This window comes from Zingiber officinale, chromosome 8A (genome assembly GCF_018446385.1).
Source record: "Zingiber officinale cultivar Zhangliang chromosome 8A, Zo_v1.1, whole genome shotgun sequence".
Classification (NCBI taxonomy): domain Eukaryota; kingdom Viridiplantae; phylum Streptophyta; class Magnoliopsida; order Zingiberales; family Zingiberaceae; genus Zingiber; species Zingiber officinale.
The window spans coordinates 80,915,660-80,942,919 of NC_056000.1; the positions used below are offsets into that span (position 1 = coordinate 80,915,660).

The 27,260-nt window shown below is 44.0% G+C and overlaps 2 long non-coding RNA genes across 2 annotated transcripts; both read left to right on the forward strand.

Moving 5' to 3' along the window:
- Positions 1–2,268: 2,268 nt before the first annotated feature.
- On the forward strand, positions 2,269–4,140 carry LOC122011798. Its single transcript, XR_006120035.1, has 4 exons — positions 2,269–2,771; positions 2,853–2,961; positions 3,064–3,118; positions 3,954–4,140. It is a non-coding gene; the product is annotated as an uncharacterized LOC122011798 (long non-coding RNA).
- A 5,562-nt stretch (positions 4,141–9,702) lies between these two features.
- Positions 9,703–11,528, forward strand: LOC122011800. The gene is made up of 4 exons (XR_006120036.1): positions 9,703–10,278; positions 10,360–10,468; positions 10,571–10,625; positions 11,461–11,528. It is a non-coding gene; the product is annotated as an uncharacterized LOC122011800 (long non-coding RNA).
- The last annotated feature ends 15,732 nt before the right edge of the window (positions 11,529–27,260 follow it).

Sequence of the window (27,260 nt, forward strand, 5' to 3'; positions counted from 1 at the left end):
GTATTCGTTGTTCTTTAGCTGCTCCCTCGACCCTCTTTATATATGATATTCCGGGCGCCTGGATCCCTTCCGGGCGCCTGGAGTGTGACGTGGCCAACCAACCAGGATGCTCCACGTGGCGATCATGGCAGGATAAAGTTTGGTCCCGCGGCGCCGGACCTCCGCCGGATCCATCCCGCACCCGACCACCTTTTCCAGCAGCTCCTTCTCCCGCAAACAAGGTTAGTCCGAGCAATTGCATACCCCGCAAGACAACGTTAGAAACCGATATTCCATACTAAAAGAGCCGATCGAATCGTCTGAAATCGACTGATTTCCAACCGGAACCCTAGGTCGACCCGACGCCCACTGTTCTACGGGAACGCGTCCTCACCTACTCCACTCGTGAGATTTATTGCCACCGATCCTCCGGATCATCGGACTTTTCAAGACTCGACAATGCTTCCGGACTTCTCACGACATCCGCTTCCCGGCTAGTCCAGACTTTCACCTGGTTCGCGACACCAGGACTTTCCATCTAGGGTTACCACCCCCTAGGACTTTTGTCTGAAGCCATCGACCTGCCAAGACTTTCCGCATAGGGTTACCACCCCCTATGACCTAGGGTTACCACCCCCTAGGGTTTTCCATTTGCCTAACCGCAGCTAGGACTTATGCCTAAGTTCCACTTAGGACTTTCCTGCAAACTTGTTCAACATATTAGAAACCAAAACACCTTAACTTTGAACCCTTTGACATAATCAAAACATAGGTTCGATCGTCGGATGCTTCTCGCACCAACAATCTCCCCCTTTTTGATTATGGCAATACAGTTCAAAGTTAAGTAAAAAAAATAAGACAGTAAGTACAAAAACTCAAACAAAAAACTTTATATGCTTTCCCATTGATTATGTTTAAGTTTACTCTTTACTTAACTTTTCTCTCTCCCCCTTTGACATAAATCAAAAAGAAACATAGGAAAAGAGAAAAATAGTCTATGTAACTTCCTCTCTCCCCCTTTGCTCTATGAATCGCCTTTTGCAAACATTGAATTTTGAAAATATAGCTTAAGTGAAAAGGGACTTAGCTTAATTTTGAATAAAATAATACTTATTTTTGAAAAAGAACTTGTTAGTTTTTTGGTTGAAGAGAGAGAGTAGCTAAAATTTTAATTTAGATTATTTATTCAGTTGGTCTTTAAGTCCAAGCATGAGTCAAGTTAAATAGTAATCAAATTATCTAATTGGTGTTGATCAGGTATCAAAGCCCTAAAGTACAGGTAATCTTAAACTTAATATTTCCATTTCCTTTAGTTTGAGAGATACTTTTAGCTAAGATAATGTTATTTTTTGTCTTTAACAATTGACTCAGCAAATTTTTGTGATATCACAACACTTTAAATTCTTAGTTTTTAAAGAGGGAGTTTAGAAAAGATTTTATTAAGACTCAGTTTAACTAAGATTTTTACTTTTTAAAATACTTTTATCAAAGACTTAGCTAAACTTATGAAGATAGTAGTTTTGTTAAGTATTTAACCTTAAAAAAACTTAGTTTTTTTTTTTAAAATTATTTTGATGAAATTTTGAGAATGTTTTGGAAAATATTTAGCATATTCAGTGAAACTTAGCATTTGAAAACAATTGCTTTGAGAGACTTTTAGCTAAATTCCCTTTTTGTCTTTAAAAAACTTTAAAAAGCACTTAGCTAAATTTGAAAATACTTAGCTATATATTGTCTTGAGAAAACTTCTTGCCAAATAGCTAAGTTTAGAGTATTATCTAACTAAGCTTAGTTAAAGAAGACTTGATTAAGTACTTAGCTTAAAGAGGTTTTACATAAAGGCTTAGCTTTGAAAACATTCTAGAAGAGTTGTAATTTAAAAGCCAGGTCATAAATAATTTTAATTTTAAAGTTAAGTTAAAAATAACCTGAATTTTCGAAGATAAGTAAAAATAGTTTTTAATTTTGAGGTCAAGTTAAAAATTTTAAAGAAGAACTAATTTTAAAACCGACTCAAAATCACTCCCCCTTAATTAATGCCTTAATAAATTTTTGAGTTCAGGTGTAAGATATCAAAAAATTTAAATAGATAGGGTTATTTGGGAAATAGCCTTATAGAATTTTTTCGGAATTTTTAGAAATTTTCTGGGAATTTTTCAGAGCTCGTAAGATGGATTTTGAGGGGATCAATTTCGAGTACAGGTAAGGCCTGTTTGGGATACCTGTTTAGGTGAGGAAATGTTTATAATTATAAGTTATTTTCTTTTCCTTTAATTCCCTTCTCAAGTGCCGTTTTCCCCAAACCCGACGCCGATCTCCTCCTCCCCGATTCCCTCTGCCCGAGCCCCTCTCCGGCGATTTCTCCTCTCCGCCTCTCGGTGTCGCCGGCGCAAGCAACCACCGGAGCTTTGCAGGGCGGGTTCTCCGTCCTCTCCCTCTTGAGGTGTGGATCCCTCCTCCCTTCCTCTCCCTCCTCTTCCTGCCCTAGATCGTCGACAGAGAGGTCTCGTCCACTGCGATTGAGTTCTTGCTGAGTTACCGGAGATAGGACGTTGGAGCTCGAAGGGTACCAATCATCTCCGGCAGAGTAGGCATCCTGGTGGTTGTTTCTTGCGAGCGATCGAGGTGATCCGGCGGAGCTAGGGCACGGCAGCGGGGGAATTGGTTCGCATCTCTCTCGGTAGATTGAGCTCTCTCAGTTCTTCTCCTCTATCTGTTCACTGGAGTTTGACTTGCAACTCCAAAATTGCTGGATCGAAGTGGGCGACATCACCAGGGAGAGTTTAATTGAGGTATGCTTCACCTTGAATCATACGGCTTCAAGATCTTGTTTGATTGATCTTCTTGGTGATGTTCTTTCTGTTCTGGAATAGAGGAAGCATTGGACCAGTATGTGGTGGATCTTCCCAGTTGCCGGTCACTGCCAAGTCTATTTCTTGGAGTTGTGGAGGTCTCGGCTGAAGAGTTAGGGATCTGTTTGAGGTGAGTTTAGTGCTGTGAATTAGGGTTTCAGCAAATCTTTTGCTATATGATTGATTTTATGGATTGATCATTGGAAGAATTGATTATGGGTATCCTTTGTAGCTTATGGCAGTGGGTTGTAGGGTTGTTAGCTACTGGTTTGCTGCCATCCCTCAAGGTAAGTGTCTACCACTAGTTTTCTTCTTAGTGTGAAATTGATTCATGGTTAAGGAATTGGAATTTAGCTTTGATATATTGATTTGGATTGAATCTTGGGCTGGTTAGCGGATTTAGAAGGCTTTGTGATGAGTTTGGATTAGTGTTTGATTGATGATGAATTATGTGGAAGAATTTTGTGTGTTGGATTTATGATGTTTGGTGGTCGATCAAATGGATTAAATGTTTAGGATTTGGAATTTGATTGTGATAAGTCGATTCGTGATGGTTATTTAGTAAATGATTTATGTAAATAGACACATGATCGTTATTGGTATGTGTTGGAGTGATTAGGGTTTGTATTGGGTTGGTATTTGTGGATATAGTGATTGGTTAATATAGATTGTTATGTGATCATTCTTTGGATTATTGGATTGATTGTTGGTTGGGTTTTAAATATGATGAGATTGATTATCAGATTTGTTGGTTAGAGGTGGGTCATGAGGATGATTATGCATGTTTGATGTATGATGTGTGGTGGATAATAATGGGATGTAATGGATGGATAATTTTCTGAATTAGAGTAGTGTCCATCTTGGAGTTTGTATTATGTTATGGTTTGATTAATTAGGGGTTGGTTGCATTTGATGAGTTCATGATTGTTATTAAGGATCATTGGATTATGTTTGGATTTAGGAAGAGTTGAATTTAAGGATGTGCCTATGATTTACTTTGGGTTGGATCATTAGGTGGAAACTAAACAGGGTTACCTAATCGACGTAGGATTAGGTATTGGGTTTAGTTTGTTGTTGATTATGTGATTAGCTAAACATTATATATATACCGTGTGATCGCAGGACTTGGATTCGGGACGAGTGTCTCGACATGGGATTTTCGGATGACGATCGACAGATTAAGGCGGGTATTTCTTCCTTTACCTCTATGTAGATTTTCTTGTACTTAGTGCATGGTTGCTATCCGATGGATTAGACCGCTTTACCTTATATCATATCTGTTTGTTGATTTCCTGCTAGAGACTTATGCTTGATCTTCGAGGTGTTCCATTTAATTCATATACAGTCTCAACTCTTGATATCTATTCTATGGTGATTAAACGTGTAGAGTATGTCCTGTAGGGATTGTCGGGTGGCTGGTATTATCATGCTGATTGGGTATATGATGTGGACGTATATAGGTGGGTATGTGTATAGGAGTCATCTGGTTGACCGTGCATTTACATGTGGTGTGTATATCCGTATTTGTTATGTACTTTTGGAGGAGTGTGTTGATTGCACGTCTGTGGTTTATCCACGTGTCCGATATATTTTTATTGGAGGATACATGTTGATTGTATATGTGGGGTTGTCCATGTATGTCTGTATGTTCATTAGGGATTTTTGGTTGATTATACATGTGTAGTTGTATACATATGTTTGGTGGGATATGTGGAGGTATCATGACGGTTATACTCATGTTGGAGGTATTTATGAGGTTTGGGGTTGTTGCATGGATGATGGTTATATATATATATATCATGTTCATCATTCATTGCATCGATGACCATTGTCTCCCTTGTGGTGAGAGAGTCATCAGTTGGTTTGGTTTAAGACCGCCCACCCTACCACTCATGGGTAGTGGTAGTTGGAGCAATTGCCGCTGTCGTGCCACCCGGTCACGAGGTTTAGTGAGATCCGGCGTTGTGAGCAATCAGGGACCCCGATGCTATGTAGTTAGATAGCTACTAGCGGACTGTCGCCTCGACCACTATATAGTGGGGTGGAGGGTAGTCACGGACCCAAGCCTCTCGGCCGTACAGGTCGTGGTGTCAGAGAGGTGGCGGGGGTGACACGTGGGCGCAGCGATTATTATTACGCGTTTGATCGCGGTGCATCCAGATTTGCATCGCCTAGTAGATACTAGTTGCGTGTGATTGTCGTTGTTGCACTTGATTGAGATATGGTTGTTGCATTTGGTTGCCATCTGCATACATGTCATTTATTTTACATGTATATGCAATGTACTTATATTCAGCATGTGTCACGGTATATCATTGCGCAGATCCAGGTGAGTTCGATCTTTGTACCTTCGTCGATTTCGATCGGTAATGCGTATTTACCATTATGTCGACGGTTTTCGGTTTGTAGGTTAGTTATGATTATGTCCGGTTATTACGTTAGGTAGGTTCGGATCGTTGATTATGATAGTATGGTAACTTTTCTTCCAAAGGTTATATACTTGTGATTCCATGTTTTATGTATACCGTACTATCTTTTCTATTACCCACCGAGTTACCTATACTCACCACCGCATGTATATATTTATGTTTCGTAGATGGTTGGAGTGTCGCCTGAGTATCTGTCTCACGGGTCCTACGTCACATCCAAGATCGTGATTGTTTTCTTTTGTATATTCTTTTCTTATTTTTGGCATTGTATTTGTGTATAGCCATGTGGCTATCTTATGGTTTTGGGTGTTGTAAGCCTAGCCGGCTAGCAGTGTGTTGATTGTGTTGTATTGGGCTTTCCGCTTTCTTTTTCCGTTGTTTTGACACGATTTAGTAAATTGTTTATATATATAATTGTGATTGTTTCATTCCGGTAGTGTGGTTATTATAACGTGGTTGTGTATATAAATATTCGACCGCATGTGGTGATGTATTTTGTGATGCTTCGATTGTCACCGGTACCGGGGAGGTTTTGTCGGATTTTTGTCTGACAGGAACTCCTTTGGGGGCGTGACAATTTAAGTGGTATCAGAGCAGGTACGATGCCTATTATTCGTGTTTTGGATTTTGTGTTTCGATTTTCTTGATGTGACTTTTCGGGTTTTGGGACCAGGCAGCAGCAGGACATCTCCAGGCTATAGGAGGTATGTTTGCATATTGTTATCATTCATTTCTGTTGGTGTATGTATTGTTGCTCATGATAGTTAGCTATGACTTGTGTTAGTACTCTCTAGTTAGTACTTGCCTAGTTGATTGTATTATGCATTTCATGTGTTGGGTCAATCACTGATCACGGTTGACCTAATGGAGATCAAGGATTACAGTCTCAGGGGATTCATCATATCATACTACCAGTAGTTTAGTGTCTATTACTACTAGTTGGTTGAGAGGTAGAGTCGTATACCAGTCTCGGTTATCATTAGTTGTGTAGTGAATGATATCTGTATACCCATGTTGACTCCGCTAGTAGAGTACCGGTTTACTCCTGTTGAGGATTGATTTACTTGGTTGACTTGTGTAGTTATGGTTTGACTTATTACCCTTGTTGACTTGGACAGTTAGGGTTTGATTTATCTTAGTTGGTTTTGTACGCCTGTTGTTTTGATTAGTAGAGTATTGATTTACTCCTGTTGGTTAGGTTAGTAGATTACCCTCCTTGACTTGGGTAGTGGTGGATCGATTTTACCTTAGTTAGTTTCATCAGTGGATGATTGATTTACTCTTGTTGGATCAGATAGTGTTGATCGATTTATTCTGTTGGTCCGACCAGTAGGGGACTGACTTACTCTATTTTTAGAGATTCCTATCTTTGGGATGTTTCATACTTGGTTAGATATTTGGCAGACACATTTGAGTGCATGACTTGTACCACTGTAGAGAAGACTGAATTAGTCGTATACCATTTTCGGCTTGGTCAGTCTGTAGAGGATTGTCGTATCCGATTTCATGGGGACTTTGACCATGGACTGTCTGTACCTGGTAGGATTGACTTAGAAGGTACATTCGGATAGGATACCTCCACTGATGTGGAACAGTGTAAAGCTACTTGCTTAACACTTATGAGATACATCCATTACTAGGGTGTATGAGTTGGAGAGTACATTTGGATATATGATTTGTACTGGGGTAGGAGAGTTGAAGTTAGCTGCTTAACCTTTACGTGACCCGGTACCACGTGAAGGAAGAAGCAGAGAATGTTTTTGGAGATCAGGTCATCACTTAGTGATTTCCTTGAGGTGTTTGGAGAGAGAGTAGTTCTCTTCTTCCTTCGGTAGCATGATGGATTATAAGGCGATGATCAGTCGACTCGCCTAACGTTGTTCCATGGGAGATCCTGACTCATGGAGCTATTAGATATGATTAGATATCCATGATGTATTCAGTGATGTATACCCCGCAATGGTGTGGAGGAATGGTGTTAGTTGAGTAATACCTAGGAGGTCCGATCGTAACTAGGTATAATTTCAGATGATGATCTTTGAGGTGCTGAGCGTCGATTGACAGATATTTTGATCAGCTGTTTGGTTATAGTGTACTCTATTTTTATGTCCATTGCTCGATACTGGAGGTTACTGAACCTCAGATGGAGCAATCACAGTAAGATAGGGTACAAGACAATGGTTAGACGACTCAGTTAACATTGTCTCTATCAAGTAACTCAAGACTTTGACCACGTGATCATTTTACCAGATCTTGTAGTCTATATCTCATATTAGAGGGTTTGACCTTTTATCGATGTTTATCGAGGGACATTTATAGGATGATTATGAGAGTGTGGAGATATCTTCTTGATGGGTGGACTCTTAGTCCGCAGATTGTGTGACCCTTTGACTTTGGATTGACATTTCTTTACTATGGATATTTGATTATCAGAAAGAGTAAGATGATGAGACTTGACAGACTTTATGGATACATTCAGTTTGTTGGCAGTGAGTGTGGAAGGTTGGATGGTTTCCTTTTACTCTATCTTTGTTTAGGGGATTATCTGGTATGATTGATTGATGTTGAGGATGATTTGGGATTGATAGATATTAGGAGATCAGGTGTGGTGATAGGTTGTCTTTTGATGATCTATTAGTGGATATTTGACTTGATGGTCTACTATTTGGTGTTTGACGTTGATAGCGATATGGGGAGTAACACATGTGTGATGTATATGGATTTGTTGATTTATAGTTCGTGATCATATCACAGATTTGTCGGGGATCTTACGGTTGGATGTGCCTGTTGTACAGATATTATGAGTCTATGGTTTTATCATTTAGGCTTACAGTACCCTAGACGTTATATTTTCATGGACTCGACGTATTTGGTATTTTTAGGGCGTTTAGATCAGTTTTCATTGTCTCTATTGACGATGTTGTGATCTATTTTCGATCCGAGGTGGATCACGTACACTAGCTTTGCATAATTCTAGAGATGTTTCAACGGGGACATCTATATGCGAAGTTCAGTCGTGCGTATTGTGATTGTCTTTTATGAGATATCTGGGATGCGTTGTCTTTAGTAGAGGGATATTAGTGGATCCGCAGGAGTTGGAGGCGATTACCAGTTGGGAGTGGCCGTAGTCTATACCGGATACTCGCTATTCCTTTGGTCTGATTAGATATTACTGGAGATTGATGGAGGATTTCTCTAGCATTGATATGTCGTTGACTGGACTGTGTAGGAATGATATGGAATTTTTCCTGGATAGATGCTTACGAGATCAGTTTCAGGAGTTGAAACGAGAAGTTGTTAACTGCACTGTCTTAGTTGTACTTTCTAGTGTAGACGGATTTGTATTCTACACAGATGTATCGTATCTGGGAGTTGGTGCAGTTCCGATATAGTATGAGCGGAGTAGTCTCGTGCTAGTAGTGAAAATTCTCGTGTAATGAGAATTGGATTCTTTATTTCCGTGGGAGATTATGCGTGTTTCCGAGTTACTTCTTATCCGGGAGGAGTGACTACAAGAAATACATTGATATGGATTTGCGATACATCCAGGTGGCACTCGATGTATAGAGATTTGGAGCGTTCTTATTTGTGGATTATTATGAAGGAAGACATCGCGGATTTTGTAGTTTGATGTCTAGTGTGTCAGCAAGTGGAGGCTGAACATCGGATATCAGTAGGATTGTTTCAGTAGACTCGTATTTTGGGGTGGAGTTGGGAGTATGTCATGATGGATTTTGTTGTGGGATTACCCAAGACTCGGAGAGGATATAATGGTTGGGGTAATCATTGTTGGGCAACGTCTTACTCCCTAGCTATTGATTTGTAGGATAGATTCTTTTGGATTGAGTAGCTGGATTATACTCTAGAGGGATTTCCAGACTGGATGATGTATCTCTGAGTATTGTTTTGGATGGAGATCAGTGATTCATGTCATGGTTGTAATTACGGTTACAGCAGACTTTGAGTTAGGAGCTTCACTTTAGTATAGATTTTTACCCTTAGACTGATGGATAGCTGGACCGCCTTATACAGATGTTGGAGGATCTGAGGATAGTAAATTTTAGATTTTAGAGGTAGTTGATTTATCCACTGTTGGCTAGATGGCAGTGTGAGAGAAGCGGAAGTAGGGTGGACTCATAACCCACAGAGTCATTCTTTATGGTTGGAGATTTGTTCATCATACTTGGATAGAGTGGTATGCGAGTATGTTGCTTGGAGGTTATCATTGGATGAAGATCCCTGAGTTGACCAGTAAATTTGGGGACCAAATTTTTATTAGTGGGGGAGAATGTAAGATATCAAAAAATTTAAATAGATAGGGTTATTTGGGAAATAGCCTTATAGAATTTTTTCGGAATTTTTAGAAATTTTCTGGGAATTTTTCAGAGCTCGTAAGATGGATTTTGAGGGGATCAATTTCGAGTACAGGTAAGGCCTGTTTGGGATACCTGTTTAGGTGAGGAAATGTTTATAATTATAAGTTATTTTCTTTTCCTTTAATTCCCTTCCCAAGTGCCGTTTTCCCCAAACCCGACGCCGATCTCCTCCTCCCCGATTCCCTCTGCCCGAGCCCCTCTCCGGCGATTTCTCCTCTCCGCCTCTCGGTGTCGCCGGCGCAAGCAACCACCGGAGCTTTGCAGGGCGGGTTCTCCGTCCTCTCCCTCTTGAGGTGTGGATCCCTCCTCCCTTCCTCTCCCTCCTCTTCCTGCCCTAGATCGTCGACAGAGAGGTCTCGTCCACTGCGATTGAGTTCTTGCTGAGTTACCGGAGATAGGACGTTGGAGCTCGAAGGGTACCAATCATCTCCGGCAGAGTAGGCATCCTGGTGGTTGTTTCTTGCGAGCGATCGAGGTGATCCGGCGGAGCTAGGGCACGGCAGCGGGGGAATTGGTTCGCATCTCTCTCGGTAGATTGAGCTCTCTCAGTTCTTCTCCTCTATCTGTTCACTGGAGTTTGACTTGCAACTCCAAAATTGCTGGATCGAAGTGGGCGACATCACCAGGGAGAGTTTAATTGAGGTATGCTTCACCTTGAATCATACGGCTTCAAGATCTTGTTTGATTGATCTTCTTGGTGATGTTCTTTCTGTTCTGGAATAGAGGAAGCATTGGACCAGTATGTGGTGGATCTTCCCAGTTGCCGGTCACTGCCAAGTCTATTTCTTGGAGTTGTGGAGGTCTCGGCTGAAGAGTTAGGGATCTGTTTGAGGTGAGTTTAGTGCTGTGAATTAGGGTTTCAGCAAATCTTTTGCTATATGATTGATTTTATGGATTGATCATTGGAAGAATTGATTATGGGTATCCTTTGTAGCTTATGGCAGTGGGTTGTAGGGTTGTTAGCTACTGGTTTGCTGCCATCCCTCAAGGTAAGTGTCTACCACTAGTTTTCTTCTTAGTGTGAAATTGATTCATGGTTAAGGAATTGGAATTTAGCTTTGATATATTGATTTGGATTGAATCTTGGGCTGGTTAGCGGATTTAGAAGGCTTTGTGATGAGTTTGGATTAGTGTTTGATTGATGATGAATTATGTGGAAGAATTTTGTGTGTTGGATTTATGATGTTTGGTGGTCGATCAAATGGATTAAATGTTTAGGATTTGGAATTTGATTGTGATAAGTCGATTCGTGATGGTTATTTAGTAAATGATTTATGTAAATAGACACATGATCGTTATTGGTATGTGTTGGAGTGATTAGGGTTTGTATTGGGTTGGTATTTGTGGATATAGTGATTGGTTAATATAGATTGTTATGTGATCATTCTTTGGATTATTGGATTGATTGTTGGTTGGGTTTTAAATATGATGAGATTGATTATCAGATTTGTTGGTTAGAGGTGGGTCATGAGGATGATTATGCATGTTTGATGTATGATGTGTGGTGGATAATAATGGGATGTAATGGATGGATAATTTTCTGAATTAGAGTAGTGTCCATCTTGGAGTTTGTATTATGTTATGGTTTGATTAATTAGGGGTTGGTTGCATTTGATGAGTTCATGATTGTTATTAAGGATCATTGGATTATGTTTGGATTTAGGAAGAGTTGAATTTAAGGATGTGCCTATGATTTACTTTGGGTTGGATCATTAGGTGGAAACTAAACAGGGTTACCTAATCGACGTAGGATTAGGTATTGGGTTTAGTTTGTTGTTGATTATGTGATTAGCTAAACATTATATATATACCGTGTGATCGCAGGACTTGGATTCGGGACGAGTGTCTCGACATGGGATTTTCAGATGACGATCGACAGATTTAAGGCGGGTATTTCTTCCTTTACCTCTATGTAGATTTTCTTGTACTTAGTGCATGGTTGCTATCCGATGGATTAGACTGCTTTACCTTATATCATATCTGTTTGTTGACTTCCTGCTAGAGACTTATGCTTGATCTTTGAGGTGTTCCATTTAAATTCATGTACAGTCTCAACTCTTGATATCTATTCTATGGTGATTAAACGTGTAGAGTATGTCCTGTAGGGATTGTCGGGTGGCTGGTATTATCATGCTGATTGGGTATATGATGTGGACTGTACATAGGTGGGTATGTGTATAGGAGTCATCTGGTTGACCGTGCATTTACATGTGGTGTGTATATCCGTATTTGTTATGTACTTTTGGAGGAGTGTGTTGATTGCACGTCTGTGGTTTATACACGTGTCCGATGTGTTTTTATTGGAGGATACATGTTGATTGTATATGTGGGGTTGTCCATGTGTGTCTGATATGTTCATTGGGGATTATTGGTTGATTATACATGTGTAGTTGTATACATATGTTTGGTGGGATATGTGGAGGTATCATGACGGTTATACTCATGTTGGAGGTATTTATGAGGTTTGGGGTTGTTGCATGGATGATGGTTATATATATATATCATGTTCATCATTCATTGCATCCGATGACCATTGTCTCCCTTGTGGTGAGAGAGTCATCAGTTGGTTTGGTTTAGCACCGCCCACTCGGCCACTCATGGGTAGTGGTAGTTGGAGCAGTTGCTGCTAGTCCTGTCGTGCCACCCGGTCACGAGGTTTAGTGAGATCCGGCGTTGTGAGCGGTCAGGGACCCCGATGCTATGTAGTTAGATAGCTACTAGCGGACTGTCCGCCTCGACCACTATATAGTGGGTTGGAGGGTAGTACATCGTCACAGACCCAAGCCTCTCGGCCATACGAGGTCGTGGTGTCTAGAGAGGTGGCGGGGTGACCATGGAGCATGCATGTATTATTGGCGTTTGATGCGCGGTGCATCTGCATTTGCATACATGCCTAGTAGATACTAGTTGCATGTGATTGTCGTTGTTGCTTGATTGAGATATGGTTGTTGCATTTGGTTGCCATGCTGCATACATGTCATTTATTTTACATGTATATGCAGTCGTACTTATATTGCACAGGTGTCACGGGTATATCTGTTGCAGATCCAGTGAGTTTACCGATCTTTGTACCTTGCGTCGATTTCAGATTGGGTATGTATTTACCATTATGTCAGCAGCGGTTTGTGCAGTTTGTAGGTTAGTTATGATTATGTCTGGTTATTACGTCAGGTAGGTTCAGATGCATTGATTATGATAGTATGGTCATGTTCTTTATTCCCTACTGAGACTGTATACTTGTGATCTCCATGTTTTATGTATAGACCATGCACTATCTTTTCTATTACCCGCTGAGTTACCTATACTCACCACCGCATGTATATATTTATGTTTTCAGGTAGATGGTTGGAGTGTCGCTCGGAGTATCCTGTCTGCCGGGTCCTACGTCACATCCGAAGATCGTGATTGTTTTCTTTTGTATATTCTTTTCTTATTTTTGGCATTGTATTTGTGTATAGCCATGTGGCTATCTTATGGTTTTGGTGTTGTATTTGTTGTATAAGCCTAGCCGGCTAGCAGTGTGTTGATTGTGTTGTATTGGGCTTTCCGTTTTCGTTTTTCCGCTGTGTTGGTTTTTGGTACAGCCGTGTGGGCTGTTTTATATATAACTGCGTGGTTGTGATTGTTTCATTCCAGCCGTGTGGGCTGTTATTATAACTGCGTGGTTGTGTATATAAATATTCCAGCCGCATGTGGCTGATGTATTTTGCTTGTAGTGATGCTTCAGATTGTCACCGGTACAGGGGAGGTTCTGCCGGATTTTTGTCTGACAGGAACTCCTTTGGGGGCGTGACAATTTAAGTGGTATCAGAGCAGGTACGATGCCTATTATTCGTGTTTTGGATTTTGTGTTTCGATTTTCTTGATGTGACTTTTCGGGTTTTGGGACCAGGCAGCAGCAGGACATCTCCAGGCTATAGGAGGTATGTTTGCATATTGTTATCATTCATTTCTGTTGGTGTATGTATTGTTGCTCATGATAGTTAGCTATGACTTGTGTTAGTACTCTCTAGTTAGTACTTGCCTAGTTGATTGTATTATGCATTTCATGTGTTGGGTCAATCACTGATCACGGTTGACCTAATGGAGATCAAGGATTACAGTCTCAGGGGATTCATCATATCATAGCATTCTTTGGATAAACTTCTGGGCTATGGTGAGTCACAAGGAACTCATTAAAGTAATCATGCCTTCGAGGTTTTCCAAATAGTCCTACCCATTGAACTTAATACTAAACCTTGGTCTAACTAGTTAGGATCCATTTAAGGGTAGCTTCGGTCAGTTCCAATTGGCCAAATGCACCAGGTCGAAGCCATATCTTCCTAGACATGCGATGCCCAAGTTTCCCTAACGTACTATCATCCAAAAACTTCACCAGTACTGTGTGTCAAGTTAAACCTCGCCCATTTATCTAACCTTAATTACCTCGTCAGGTAGTCTACTCTTGTTTACCCATTCCGGGTAGATTAAGTTCGGTTACCCAGTCGGGTAATTTAGTTGGGGGTGCCAGATATTCTGGATCCTCCTTCTATTGACTTTTGAATTTTTGAATTTTAATTTAATTTTAAATTTTGAATTTTGAATTTTGAATTTTTGAATTTTAATTTAATATCGAATTTAGAATTTGTAATTTCATTTTTGAATTTTAATTTAATTTCAAATTTAGAATTTATAATTTGAATTTGAATTTTAATTTAATTTCGAATTTAGAATTTGTAATTTGAATTTTGAATTTAATTTCGAATTTTTTAATTTGAATTTTTTTATTTTGAATTTTGAATTAAGTTGGTTTGATTAATATCGTTTTTCTTTTTGCTCCCCCTGGATCATGGCCTCGATATGGTCTATCGAGGTAGTGTATTTGATCCTTCGGAACCCAGTATTGGCCAAGTCCAACTTGATTGATCAATTTGGACTTGGGGACCCATGCTTGAATTATGTTTCTATTATTTCTATTAACTAGAGACAGATCTGATTTATATTTTGTTTTGGTCTTAAATCCAAGTCCGGCTTTGTTGTAAATGACTCGCTGTTTTCCAAGAATCAGATCCAGATTCTTGGAACCCAAGGTGAACCGTTCCAACGTGTTCTTGAGTTCTTTAATTTGAGCTTTCAGATTGAAATTTTCTTCCTCAAGTTGTTGGACTTGAGTTGAACTTCCTATTTGAACTGACTCAGTTAAAGAACTCGAGTCAGTCGCTTTCTTAAGGGTTATTACCTCCTTTTGGAGTGACTTAACCCGGACGTTGGATTTAGCTAATTTTTTAAGCAAGTATGGAATTAAATTTTGCGAGTCATCTAAGTTAATACTAGACATTAAAGCACTTACAGTGGTTTTGGGTCCTTCTGAAACGGATACGGATCCGTGGCTTCGCTCGGACTCGGTGTCTGATTCGCTCTCGATTTCTGAATCGGACTCGAACTCGGACTCTGTTTCAACAACATGTGCTAGTACTGGTAGAGCGAGGAGGCTTGCTTGTTCTTCTTCATCGGATTCAGATTCGTCTGATGACTCGGACCATGTTGCCTTTAACACTTTCTTTGTCTTTTTCTTTCTAGCTTCCTCTGTTTTGCTTGTACCTGCAACCAATGTAATACCTTCCTCGACCGAAGTAGTATCATACTGTTCATCTAATTCAAATAAATCATCTATTAAATTATGCTTACTTACTTGGGTACCTTCGTGTAACTGAATCAGATTCTCCCATAGCTCCTTGCGATTCAGCTCCTTATTCGTTAAGCCGCACTGGAGTGTATATGTTGCTTTTGCATTTGCTTCTACCTTTTTGATAAGGTTCGCGTCCCAGTTCTCGAATGGTAGTGGCATGCCGGCGCCGTCAGTTGGTATTTCGAGCCCAGTCTTGGTGATCATCCAGACATCGAACTCGGTTTGTAGGTACGACTCCATTCGGCCTTTCCAGTAGCCGAAGTCTTCGCCAGAGAAGAGCGGTGGTCGAGCGGTGCTATAGCCTTCTTGGAGAGCCATTGAATCTTGCACGAAAAAATGAGCAAAAAACTTGTCCCAGGACTTAATCCTGGATTAGTAGTGTGGTAGAAGGATAGAAATAGAAATTTACGAGTTTCAAGAAAAAAATAATAAAATAATAATAAAATATTATTAAAAAAATATTTAAAAATATTATTTCAAATTTTGTCAAATTCAATATTTTATCAATACTAATAAATCGTGAAAGGATGAAAATGTATTTTTCGAAAATAATTTTGGAGGGAAAAAAAACGAAAGGTGTAAGGTTTTATTTTTACCCTATAAACACGACAAAGCCACGAAAAAAAATGCTTGAATGGTGGTTGCACCAGTTCAAAGCGACCCCGCTCTGATACCAATTGTTGGATCGAGATCACGCTAGAGGGGGGGGTGAATAGCGTGCATGGCTATTTCTTTCGATTCGTAAAACAAACGAGTAAAAACGCAACGGAATAAAGAAATAATAAACACAGAGAGACAAGGAGATTTACTTCGTTCGGAGCCTAAGGCGACTCCTACTCGAAGGCCCACGATCCTTGATCGCTTTCCGTGGGCAACAACTATAAGCACGATAAAGATATTACAGACTAAGTACAATTCAAAGTAGTAAACAGATTATACCGACAACAAAAGACTAAATCTAAAGCTCCGGGTTGTCGGGGTGTCGTTGCAGCACTTTCTGGATCGAGTCGTTAGCAGCTTGTCGCAGGGAGATTGCTTAGAAGATTGTTGTATTCGTTGTTCTTTAGCTGCTCCCTTGACCCTCTTTATATATGATATTCCGGGCGCCTGGATCCCTTCCGGGCGCCTGGAGTGTGACGTGGCCAACCAACCAGGATGCTCCACGTGGCGAAGTCGCGGCAGGGATAAAGTTTGGTCCCGGGCGCCCGGATCCATCCCGGGCGCCCGGACCACCTTTTTCCAGCAGCTCCTTCTCCTGCAAAACAAGGTTAGTCCGAGCAATTGCATACCCTGCAAGACAACGTTAGAAACTGATATTCCATACTAAAAAGAGCTGACAGTCTTGACTTCGGATTTCCAACCGAAACCCTATGTCGACCCGACGCCTACTGTTCCCTCGGGAACGCGTCCTCACCTACTCCACTCGGAGATTTACAGCTGCACGATCCTCCGGATCGGACTTTTGCTCAACACTCGACCTTCCGGACTTTTTGCTGGACATCCGCTTCCCGGCTAGTCCAGACTTTCACCTGGTTCGCGACACCAGGACTTTCCACCTAGGGTTACCACCCCCTAGGACTTTTGCCTAAATCCATCGACCTGCCAAGACTTTCCGCATAGGGTTACCACCCCCTATGACCTAGGTTACCACCCCCTAGGGTTTTCCTCTACCTAGGGTTACCACCCCCTAGGACCTAGGGTTACCACCCCCTAGGGTTTTCCATTTGCCTAACCGCAGCTAGGACTTATGCCTAAGTTCCACTTAGAACTTTCCTGCAAACTTGTTCAACATATTAGAAACCAAAACACCTTAACTTTGAACCCTTTGACATAATCAAAACATAGGTTCGATCGTCAGATGCTTCCCGCACCAACAGACTAGGTCTTGGATTAGCAGTGTGGGAGGATAAGGATAAGAAATAATGAACTCGAGCGGTGTTGCGCCAGCTTTGAGTAAAAACGGATTCGTAAAATAATTAGAATGTAGCTAATTAGCTAATTCTAATTGACTCCGAAAAAACAGAAAATAACCACGAAAAAATGCGTGATTGGTGGTTGCACCAGATCAACGCGACCCTGCTCTGATACCAATTGTTGGATCGAGATGCGCTAGAGGGGGTGAATAGCGCTCGCGGCTATTTCGTTCAATTATCGAAATCGTATCAAAAACTAATAGAGTAATAAGCAGCGGAAATAGAAAAGAAGAGCAAACACACACAGAAAGACACGAAGGATTTACTTCGTTCGGAGCCTTGATCGACTCCTACTCGAAGGCCCGCGATCTTTGATCGCTTTCCGTGGGCAACAACTATAAGCTCGTAAAAACTATTACAAACTAATTACAATTCAAAGCAGTAAAAAAGATTATACCGACAACAAAAGACTAAATCTGAAGCTCCGGGTTGTTGGGATGTCGTTGCAGTACTTCGGGATCGTCTCGTAGGCAGCTTGTAGCAGAACGTTCGCTTGGAAGAAGATATATTAAGCTGCTGGTCGAAACCCCCTTATAAAGGGTGTTCAAGGCGCCTTGAAAGCCATTCAAGGCACCTCCATGCTGCCGAGTCGCCCGAGTGGATCAAGCTTGAACTGGTCGAATTTTATCTCTTCAAGGCGCCTTATGCCTCATTCTAGGCGCCTTAAGCAACTGGTTCAAGGCGCCTTATGACTCCTTCAAGGCGCCTCCAGAGTGCTTTGCAGCCAGCTCCAGCTTTGCACCCGAGGCACCTCCAAGCCCCATGGAGGCGCCTCGGACACTGTTCATCTGAGGTGTACTTTGTGCTTTTGGTACCTGCAAGAGTATCAGTCCCAAACACATTCCCTGCAAAACAAAGTTAACACAAAACAATAGTAAATATAATGACAGTCTCCGGACTGTCCGGGTCTGACTTCGGATTTCCAACCGGAAACCCTAGGTCGACCCGACGCCTACAGTTCCCTCTACGGGGAATGCCTCCTCGCCTACTCCACTCAGGAGTTTTACCTGCTGCCAGTGCGATCCTTCAGATCGACTAGACTTTTGCTCAGCACTCGAAGCTTCCGGATTTTCTGCTGGACATCCGCTTCCCGGCTAGTCCAGTCTTTCACCTGGTTCGCGACACCAGGACTTTCCACCTAGGGTTACCACCCCCTAGGGCTTTTGCCTGAAGCCTTCGACCTGCCAAGACTTTCCACAGAGGGTTACCACCCCCTATGACCTAGGGTTACCACCCCCTAGGGTTTTTACCTTGCCTAACCACAGTTAGGACTTTTCTGAAACACTCAATCATGCATGTTAGATCACAAACCAACTTAACCTTGAATCCTTTGCCATTATCAAAACTAAAGTTCGTTCGTCGGATGCTTCCCGCACCAACAGCATCTGCCCGGCTCGGGATAGGAGTAGTGGTTGTTACAGGAGGCGGAGGATGAGGAACAGGGGAAGGGCCCAAGTCTTGGCTAAGATTGGTAGTTCTGCGTCGATGTGAGCCAAAGGTCGATCGTCCGAATCAGAATCCTCAGAGGGCAGCCGAGCCCTGCACCAGGAAGAAGAGGGTGTATCCCGACTCGAGTGGTCGTTTACAGAACGCGCCCGATGAGCCGCTTGAGATGCTTCTCTCAAGGCAGGGCTGGCATAAGTTACGTTGGCTAATCTTCTACCATGGCCTCGTCCTAGGCTTGAAGTCGGTCGGGAAGGATTAGCTGATTGGGGATGTCTAGGGTCGGATGGCTAGGTTGTAGGTGAGGCCCGGGGATGAACAGAGGCGGTTGGCCGGGATGCAGGAGAGGTCCTGGGACGAGCAGAGGAGGCAGACCTGGAAGTAGATGAGGCTCTGTGAGGAAGACGGGGTCGGGGGTTTGCAAATGCAGCCATACCGACCTGGGTTGAAGTCGAGTAGGGGAGCGACCTCCTCTCTCGAATGACTCGACCGCGCCGCATTATCTCCATATCACTTAGAGGAAGAGGTTGGATATCTGAGGCACGGGTTAAAACATCAGCTGTACAAGACAGAGTATGGGGTTAGCTACAGTAGGTAAAACAAAATGCACGAAGTCATAAAAGAACCAAAAGAGAAGCTTACCCAGGGAGTGAGGTGTTTCAGAAGTAAGGTGGCTCAGTCGTAAATAGGACAACAATTCCTCAGATAATAAGTGCGTTAAGTTCAGCTGCCATCCTGCTAAACGCGATGAAGCCTCTATATAGGAGGTATCAAGATGAAACTCCCCTAATTGCGGGGTCGGGGGAAGTAGCGGTTGTCATTACAGGGGCCATTCTACATCATGAGGGAATTGACTGAAGAAGAACTTGCTCCTCCAGTTCATTTCAGGAGACTGTAGGGGTGAGAAAAAAGCAGTTCAAATGCACGGCTGGAAGCGGAATGAGCCTTCTTCCTGCTGTCGAAGGGTGAAAAAGTAGTGGAACAAAGGGGCAAACCAGGATAAGCTCGCATACTTCGCAGAGTACTACAAATCCATAGAGGAGCCTTATAGAATTGGGTGTCAGTTGACCCATGAGAATTTTGAAGTAGTGGCACACATCAGAAAAGAAGGGGTGAAGAGGGAGACGAAGGCCGGTCATAAACTGCTCTTTAAAGAAGTGCAATAGCCGTTGGGAGGGGCGAAAAATTGGTACGCTCCAGTTGGGATGATCACATGTGTGTTAGCAGCAACTCCGTAGGTATATCGCAGATCATCCAAGTCTAATTCGTCAAAGGTGGATGAGCCAGGAAAATACATTGCCGCCAGAGAAGACAGATGAGACGAAGATGCCATGTGAAAAGAAACAGAAGGAGAAGAAATCGAGCAAGAAGCTACCGAAGCAAAAATAGAGGTTTAAGCGCAGCAATGGATTCAGGAGGGAGGAAGAAGAAGGCGGGGAAAATGTGGGAGGTAGAGATGAGGGGGAAGTATTTATAGCCGCTGGGCAAAGGGGCAATTTAGTCAGTTATCATCCACCGGTCCACAACAATTGGAGGGAGCAAAGAGGGCCGATGGATCATCTTAGAAAATAACACCTAAGGGTATATCTGGAAAAGTGTCGGGCGAAGTACGAGGAGATAGACTTTGGGAAAAGACGCAATAGTTATAAGTGTCCTATGAACTCTTAACCCTCGCTTTCCCACTCTGGTATTATCTTGTACTGGATTAAGATGGAAAAAGCAGACCAGGGTGTTTGGCTTAGCCAGAGCGGTCAGCGGGGAAAGGAGAGTGAAACAAGTCAGGGTAAGGAAGTGAGTCCCAACTGGGACCAGTTGAAGCCTGAACTAGAAGGTCGAAGTATACATCCATAACGCCATAGTTCATACCAGTCTGAAAATACACAAGGTATTGTCAGGAAATTGACAAGCCAAGGGAAGATTGAAAACGGACAGTCATATCATAACATATCATAAAAAGGTTAAGTAGTTCGAAACAGCAACAAATTTGAAATTACATGCAAATAATATTGGCAAAGGTTTGGCAGTGTCATTATTACATCAAAGTTCAGCATCAGTAGGAGGCGCGGGGAGGAGAAAGAGGTCGTCATCGTCTTTGAAGGTAGGATACGACTCTGCGAGAATTTCACGCATCAGGCGGGCAGCGTCTAGAAAGTTCTTTGAAGGTGCTGAGTGGAGTAAGCCCTGCTCAAATAGTTGACGAGCCTCGCCAGCCGCTCTGCAACATAACATAAGGTTCATCAAACCTCCCATCTTCCTCAAGAAGAAAGGAGAGGTGACGTAGGATAGCTTGTACGCTCTAAGACGACCGACTTCACCTGCCTGATAATCCGCTAGCTCTCCCTGGGTCTTCTCAGCATCGGCTCGGACAGAAACCAACTCTTTTTGACCCCTGGGAAGCAGTCTCCTGGGCCTTTAGAAGATCGGCCTACAGTGATTTGAGTGTGGCTTGGCTGGCCTCCCAACGACTTTGGATGACTTTCTCCCGGTCGGCACTGGAAGCTAGTTGACCCTGAACATCTATTAAGTTTTTCTGAAGAGTCTCTTGAGTTTCTTGTAAACTCTTCAGATTGGAGGATAAAGAGGTCAACTTTGCATCTTTCTCATCTAATTCAGCCACGAGCGAGCGACGACACTCCCCCTCCGAAGCAAACTTGGACTCGCTATTCTTCATAGCCGCCTCCAAGGTATTTATTTTGTCAAAAGCTGCATGGGAGATGCTTCGGGCAGACTCAACAGACTCCCCAATCAACCGAAGATACCTTGCCAAGTCGCCGGGCGTTGGGTTGAGTGGATCACGGGGAGTAAGTGATAGCTCCAATTCTTGAAGACGAGCCTTCAACACCTCATGCTCCCTCTGCAAATTGGCGGCATATTGGATTGCACTCAGGCTGGCGGAGCAAGCCTGTATAAGACACAGAAGGAAGGATTATAAGGAATTCCAGAGGAGGATCCCTGATAAAAGAAAACTCACGAAAATTATCAGAGCTGCCTCCAAGGTCTTTATTTTGTCAAAAGCTGTATGGGAGATGCTTCGGGCAGACTCCCCAACCAACCGAAGATACCCCGCCAAGTCGCCGGGCGTTGGGTTGAGCGGATCGCGGGGAGTAAGTGGTAGCTCTAATTCTTGAAGACGAGCCTTCAACACCTCATGCTCCCTCTGCAAATTGGCGGCATATTGGATCGCACTCAGGCTGGCGGAGCAGGCATGTATAAGACACAGAAGGAAGGATTGTAAGGAATTCCAGAGGAGGAGCCCTGATAAAAGAAAACTCACGGAAATTATCTGGCAAGAGGCTTGGTCCAACCCTTCCATTGGTAGATTGTTCCAAAATCATCGATTGCCTGACCGCCAGGACGTGGCAAGCTCACCATGTAGCTGGACCAAGCCAACAGCAGAAGGAGCATTTTCCACAGCTTCTTCGTCGCCATCAGGTTCAGTGGAGGAGGGCAGGCGCCAGGAAGTGGTGAAGGCATACTTTTTGGGGATTCTCTCCTGGGTTCGAGAAGTGGAGGCCGGAGCGGCCACAGGAAATGAGGCAGACAAAGTTGCAGAGCTCCCAGGTTGGTCCATTACGAGAAGAGGGATCTGCCCGGGAGATAAGGCCCGAACGGGAAGAGAGGCCTGCTGGGGAGACAGAGCCCGAACAGGCGTAGAGGCTGATATTCTGGGCGACAAGGTGGGAACCTCCGGTTCGAGAGCAATCTCCCGATCGGGAGTAACAGCCTTAGCCTCAGAAGATTTGGAGGCTGCAGATGAACGCTGGTCGAAAGGGAGAGGTGGAGGAGACGCTTGGACCGCAGGAATAACCCTCTTCCTTTTGCGTTGAAGACGTAGTCGTTTAGCGGGAGGGGGAGAAGCGGGTCATTCTTCCTCGGCCTGTTCTAATATGGTAAGGTCTTCCAAAGGGGCAGCATCCAGGGGAAGAGTAGGGGGCTTCCGCCCGGGCTAGCGCAAGAGGGGCAGACTGTGAGGAAGCTGCCAAGCCCTGTTTAAGCTCCACGCTCAGGGCTTTCAAAACGGCGAGAGATTGTTGATTTATATTTAAAGAATAGACCCGAAGCATAGCCGCCTCTGCAAAGTGAAAGAGAGATACCTCAGTTAGCGAACAATAGCAAGAAGGAAAGCAGGGTCTTACCTAACGGAGCCCCTATCTCTGCATGAACTCGGCTAAGCCCGAAAGAATACAAAAAGCCTTCAAATAGTATTATAGACAAGCGAACGCACACGCCTCGGAGTTTTTCTGAAGCGGCGTGGTAGGAGGGTTGGTGATGGTGCACAGGAAGATTAGTAGGAAGATCAGAATGCCATTAGGCTGGTCCGATCAGCGGTTCAGGTAATCTAATAAAGAAGAAGCGAGACTTCCAACCTTTGTTGGAAGAGGGCATATCAGAAAAGAATTTATAACCAGGTCTAGCGTGCACCATGAATACCCCTGGTTCAAATCGTTTGAAGGAATAAAAATGATGAAATAGTTGGATGGTCAAGGGGATTTGGTATACGCGGCACAGAATGACGGTGCCACATATAGCCCTGAAGGAATTAGAAGCAAATTGAGAAGGACAGATACCAAAGTATTGGCTCAGGGAGGAGATGAATGGATGCAGGGGAAAACGAAAGCCTCCTAGAAGTTGGTCCTTGAAAATAGTCATGAAGCCTTCAGGAGGGGATGAGGGATGCTCACTGGGTGTGGGGAGTCGAAGCTCATAATCTTCATGAAGTTCCAGGTTAGATCGGATCATGGACAGGTCATGGTCGTCTATGCCAGAAATGTAATAAGAATACCAGAAGGATGCCTTACCGTCCACCATTATCAAAATTAGGAAGATTGAAGGAGAAATCAGACAAAAAGAGGAAGAGCACCAGGCGTGAGGAGTCTAGAAGGGAAAGAGCTAAGGCACCGGGGACAGCAAAACAACGAGGCGGTGAAGGTAGTCGAAGCGCTTAAGACGGCGACTGCAGACTACCTTTAGGGCTTATAAAGCGGGCTTTCCTGGGGAATATCGAAAGATGAGTCGAGTATATTTTTGGGTAAAGTTCCCAATGTCGTCCGATCATAGAATGACATACTCTTATGGGAAGTCGTGTACAAAAAGGAGTTAAGTTGGCGGTGTCATACGGCGTAAGAAATAAAGGCGTGGGACAGGTGTCACCCCCTAGGAAGCGTATTAATGATAGACGTGATAAGGAAATCATGAGAGGAAACGGGAGTACGGAAGGGTCTGCCATGCGATCTTCTCGGGAAGCGGTGAAGAAAATTGGCGGGAGATAAATTTGAATGTTGCAAGGCTACACGGCGTCATTTTCCCGAGGGCCGAGCAAGATTTTACTATTTTTTATCTTCACAGTACATCTGATACTGTATATTTCTTGACTGCAGACGGGGTCACAGTGGTCCCTTCAAGCAAGCCCTAGTCGGGAACTCACCCCCAGGTCGGCAACATCTGTTACCGAATGGGCTTTCATAAGAAGTCCCGATCGGCTGTCCCAGATTCTCGCCCCAGTGCGAGTTATAAGTGAGTTATTCTCTCACGCCCAACGACCATCTAGGTCGGCTGTCCCAGACTCTCGCTTCAGCGCGAGTTATAAGTGAGCTATGCTCTCACGCCCCACGACCGTCCAGATCGGATCCCAGACTCTCGCCTCAGTGCGAGTTATAAGTGAGCTATGCTCTCACTCCCAACGACCGTTCAGGTCGGGTCCCAGACTCTCGCCCTAGTGTGAGTTATAAGTGAGCTATGCTCTCACGCCCAACGACCGTCCAGGTCGGGTCTCAGACTCTCGCCCAGTGCGAGTTATAAGTGAGCTATACTCTCATGCCCAACGACCTTCCAGGTCGGCTGTCCCAGACACTCGCCCCAGTGCGAGTTATAAGTGAGTTATGCTCTCACACCCAACGACCTTCCAAGTCGGCTGCCCCAAACTCTCGCCCCAGTGCGAGTTATAAGTGAGCTATGCTCTCACGCCCAACGGTCGTCTAGATCGGGTTCCAGACTCTCGCCTCAGTGTGAGTTATAAGTGAGCTATGCTCTCATGCCCAACGACCTTCCAGGTCGGCTGTCCAAGACTCTCGCCCCAGTGCGAGTTATAAGTGAGCTATGCTCTCACGCACAACGACTGTCCAAGTCGGATTCCAGACTCTCGCCTCAGTGCGAATTATAAGTAATCTATGCTCTCACACCCAACGACCTTCCAGGTCGGCTGTCCCAGACTCTCGCCCCAGTGCGAGTTATAAGTGAGCTATGCTCTCACGCCCAACGACCTTCCAGGTCGGCTGTGTTGGTGCGGGTAGCACTAACGGTCTAACCTAGGTTTTGATGAATGACAAATATGTTAAGTTAGTTTTGTTATTGTCTGACACTTTGATCGAGTGTGCAGGGGAAGTCCAGACAGGTCGACGGATTGGCAGGAGAGGTCGGCTAGGTCGACGGGCTGGGATGGTGGCGAGAGTCAAGCGGGTCGGCGGTGGCGGCCTTGGCGAGAGATCCCGGCTAGGTCGGGGTGACTAGATAGGCGCGAGAAGTCGACGGGTGACGGGCTGGCCGGACGTCGGCGGGTAAGTGAGGTAAGTCACTGGAGGGGAGGACATGTTCCCGGGAAGGGAACATTAGGCGTCGATCCGGCTTAGATCCATTTCGGATATCTAAGTCGAGATCGTGACTAGATTCCGGTCTCGGAAAGACGGAATCTAAGTCATATTTTTATTGTTAATTCTATTGTCATAAACTGTGCTAACAATCTATGTTGCAGAATATATATTTGCCTCAGACTAACTCCGTTTTGCAGGAAAGGAAGTTTCTGGAAACAGGAGGTCCGGGCGCCCGGAGGTGAATTTTATCCAGGCCGAGTCGTCGCCACGTGGAGTTCGATGATTAGACCTGCCACATCGCACCAGGGCGCCCGGAAGGGATCCAGGCGCCCGGAGCAGCATATAAAAGAAGCCCCAGAGATGGAGCTTCATCAATCGTCAATCTGAGAACTCTTCTACTGCTGGTCCTGCTGCTCTATGTTCCTGCGACGCCAACAAAGCTCCGACAAAGTGCTCCTTCGGTTTTTAGTTAATTTCTTTGTCGGTATTACTTTGTTTCACTAGCATTTCCTGTATTCATTTTGTAATTATATTCGAATTGCTAGTAATTGCCCAACGAAAGTGGTCAAGGACCACGGGCCTTCGAGTAGGAGTCGTCACAGGCTCCGAACGAAGTAAAAACAACTGTGTGTGGGACCGTTGGGCCGGCTAGGAGGGGGTTGTTGGATATCCTGCTAACACAAAAAAGAAAACAAACCCTCCTCGAACTCTTTAGGCTAACACTTGCATAATTAAGTTAAGCAGATAAATTAAAAGCATAAAGAAAAGCGAGGCACAAAAGATTTACTTGGTTACAACCGATGTGGTTGTTAATACAAGGAAGATTAAGCTCAATAAAACTCCTTCAGGCGGAGAAGCCTCGTACAGCGTTGAAGTGCAGAAAATAGAAGCTTAGACTAAAGGAGAGTGTGCAAGCACTGGATTTACAATCAGTGAGTTCTGTCTAAGCTTTTGGACCAAGGCTATATTTATAGTCTTGGTCCGGGCGTCTGGAAGAGTTCCGGGCGCCCTGGGGGGATAAATTTTATCCCCCAACGGTCGGATCGAGTCAAAACTCGATCCTGTTGAAAAGTCGATTCCGAGCGCCCGGAAGGGTTCAGGCGCCTCGGGCGGTCCGGGCGAATGGTTCCGGGCGCCGGAGCCCTAAGGTCAACATAAGTTGACTTTTTGACTCTCTCTGCTCCGATCCGCTCGTCTCGGTCCGGGTCTTCTGCTCTTGATCCGTTTGCTTGGGTGATCTCGGCCTTCTGAAATAGGGCTCACCCGAACCCATGTTCCGGCCTTCTCGAGCGTGCTTCCTCTATGGCTTCTCGTCCCTCGGAATTGCCGCGTGGTTCCTTCTTGGCTACCAGCGTACTCATCCGCAGTCTTCGTCCCTCAGTCGCACCCCGTGCCGACCTTCGCGCTAGCTGCGTCTCTTGCTCCCCGAGCAATCTTCCGCTCCGGCTTTCGTCCCTCGGAACCACCGCGCGTGCTTCCTTCTCGTCCGCCGGTGTACTCTTCCGCAGCACCTCGTCCCTCGGACGCACCGCGTGCCGTCCTTCTCGCTAGCTGAGTCTTCCGCTCGAGTACCTGTGCTCCTAAGCTCCTGCACACTTAGACACAAGGTTAAATACAACGCAGGACCTAACTTGACTTGTTGATCACACCAAAACAACCTTGGGGTTCCAACACTGTGTTCATTTACTTTTCCGCTGCGTATTTTTACTCGACTTTTCGAATCGATATTCACCCCCCCCCCCTCTATCGAACGATCAAGGTCCTACAAGTGGTATCAGAGCAGGTACCGCTCTGATTTGGTGCAACCACCAATCAGACTGGGGGTGAAATTTTTTTTGGTTTTTCAGTTCAACGCTTAATTCTAAAACTGGTGTATCAGTACTTTAATATTTTCTTCAATTAATCTAAATTGGTGCAACACGAATCTAGATTTTTTTTTCTACTAATTTTTTC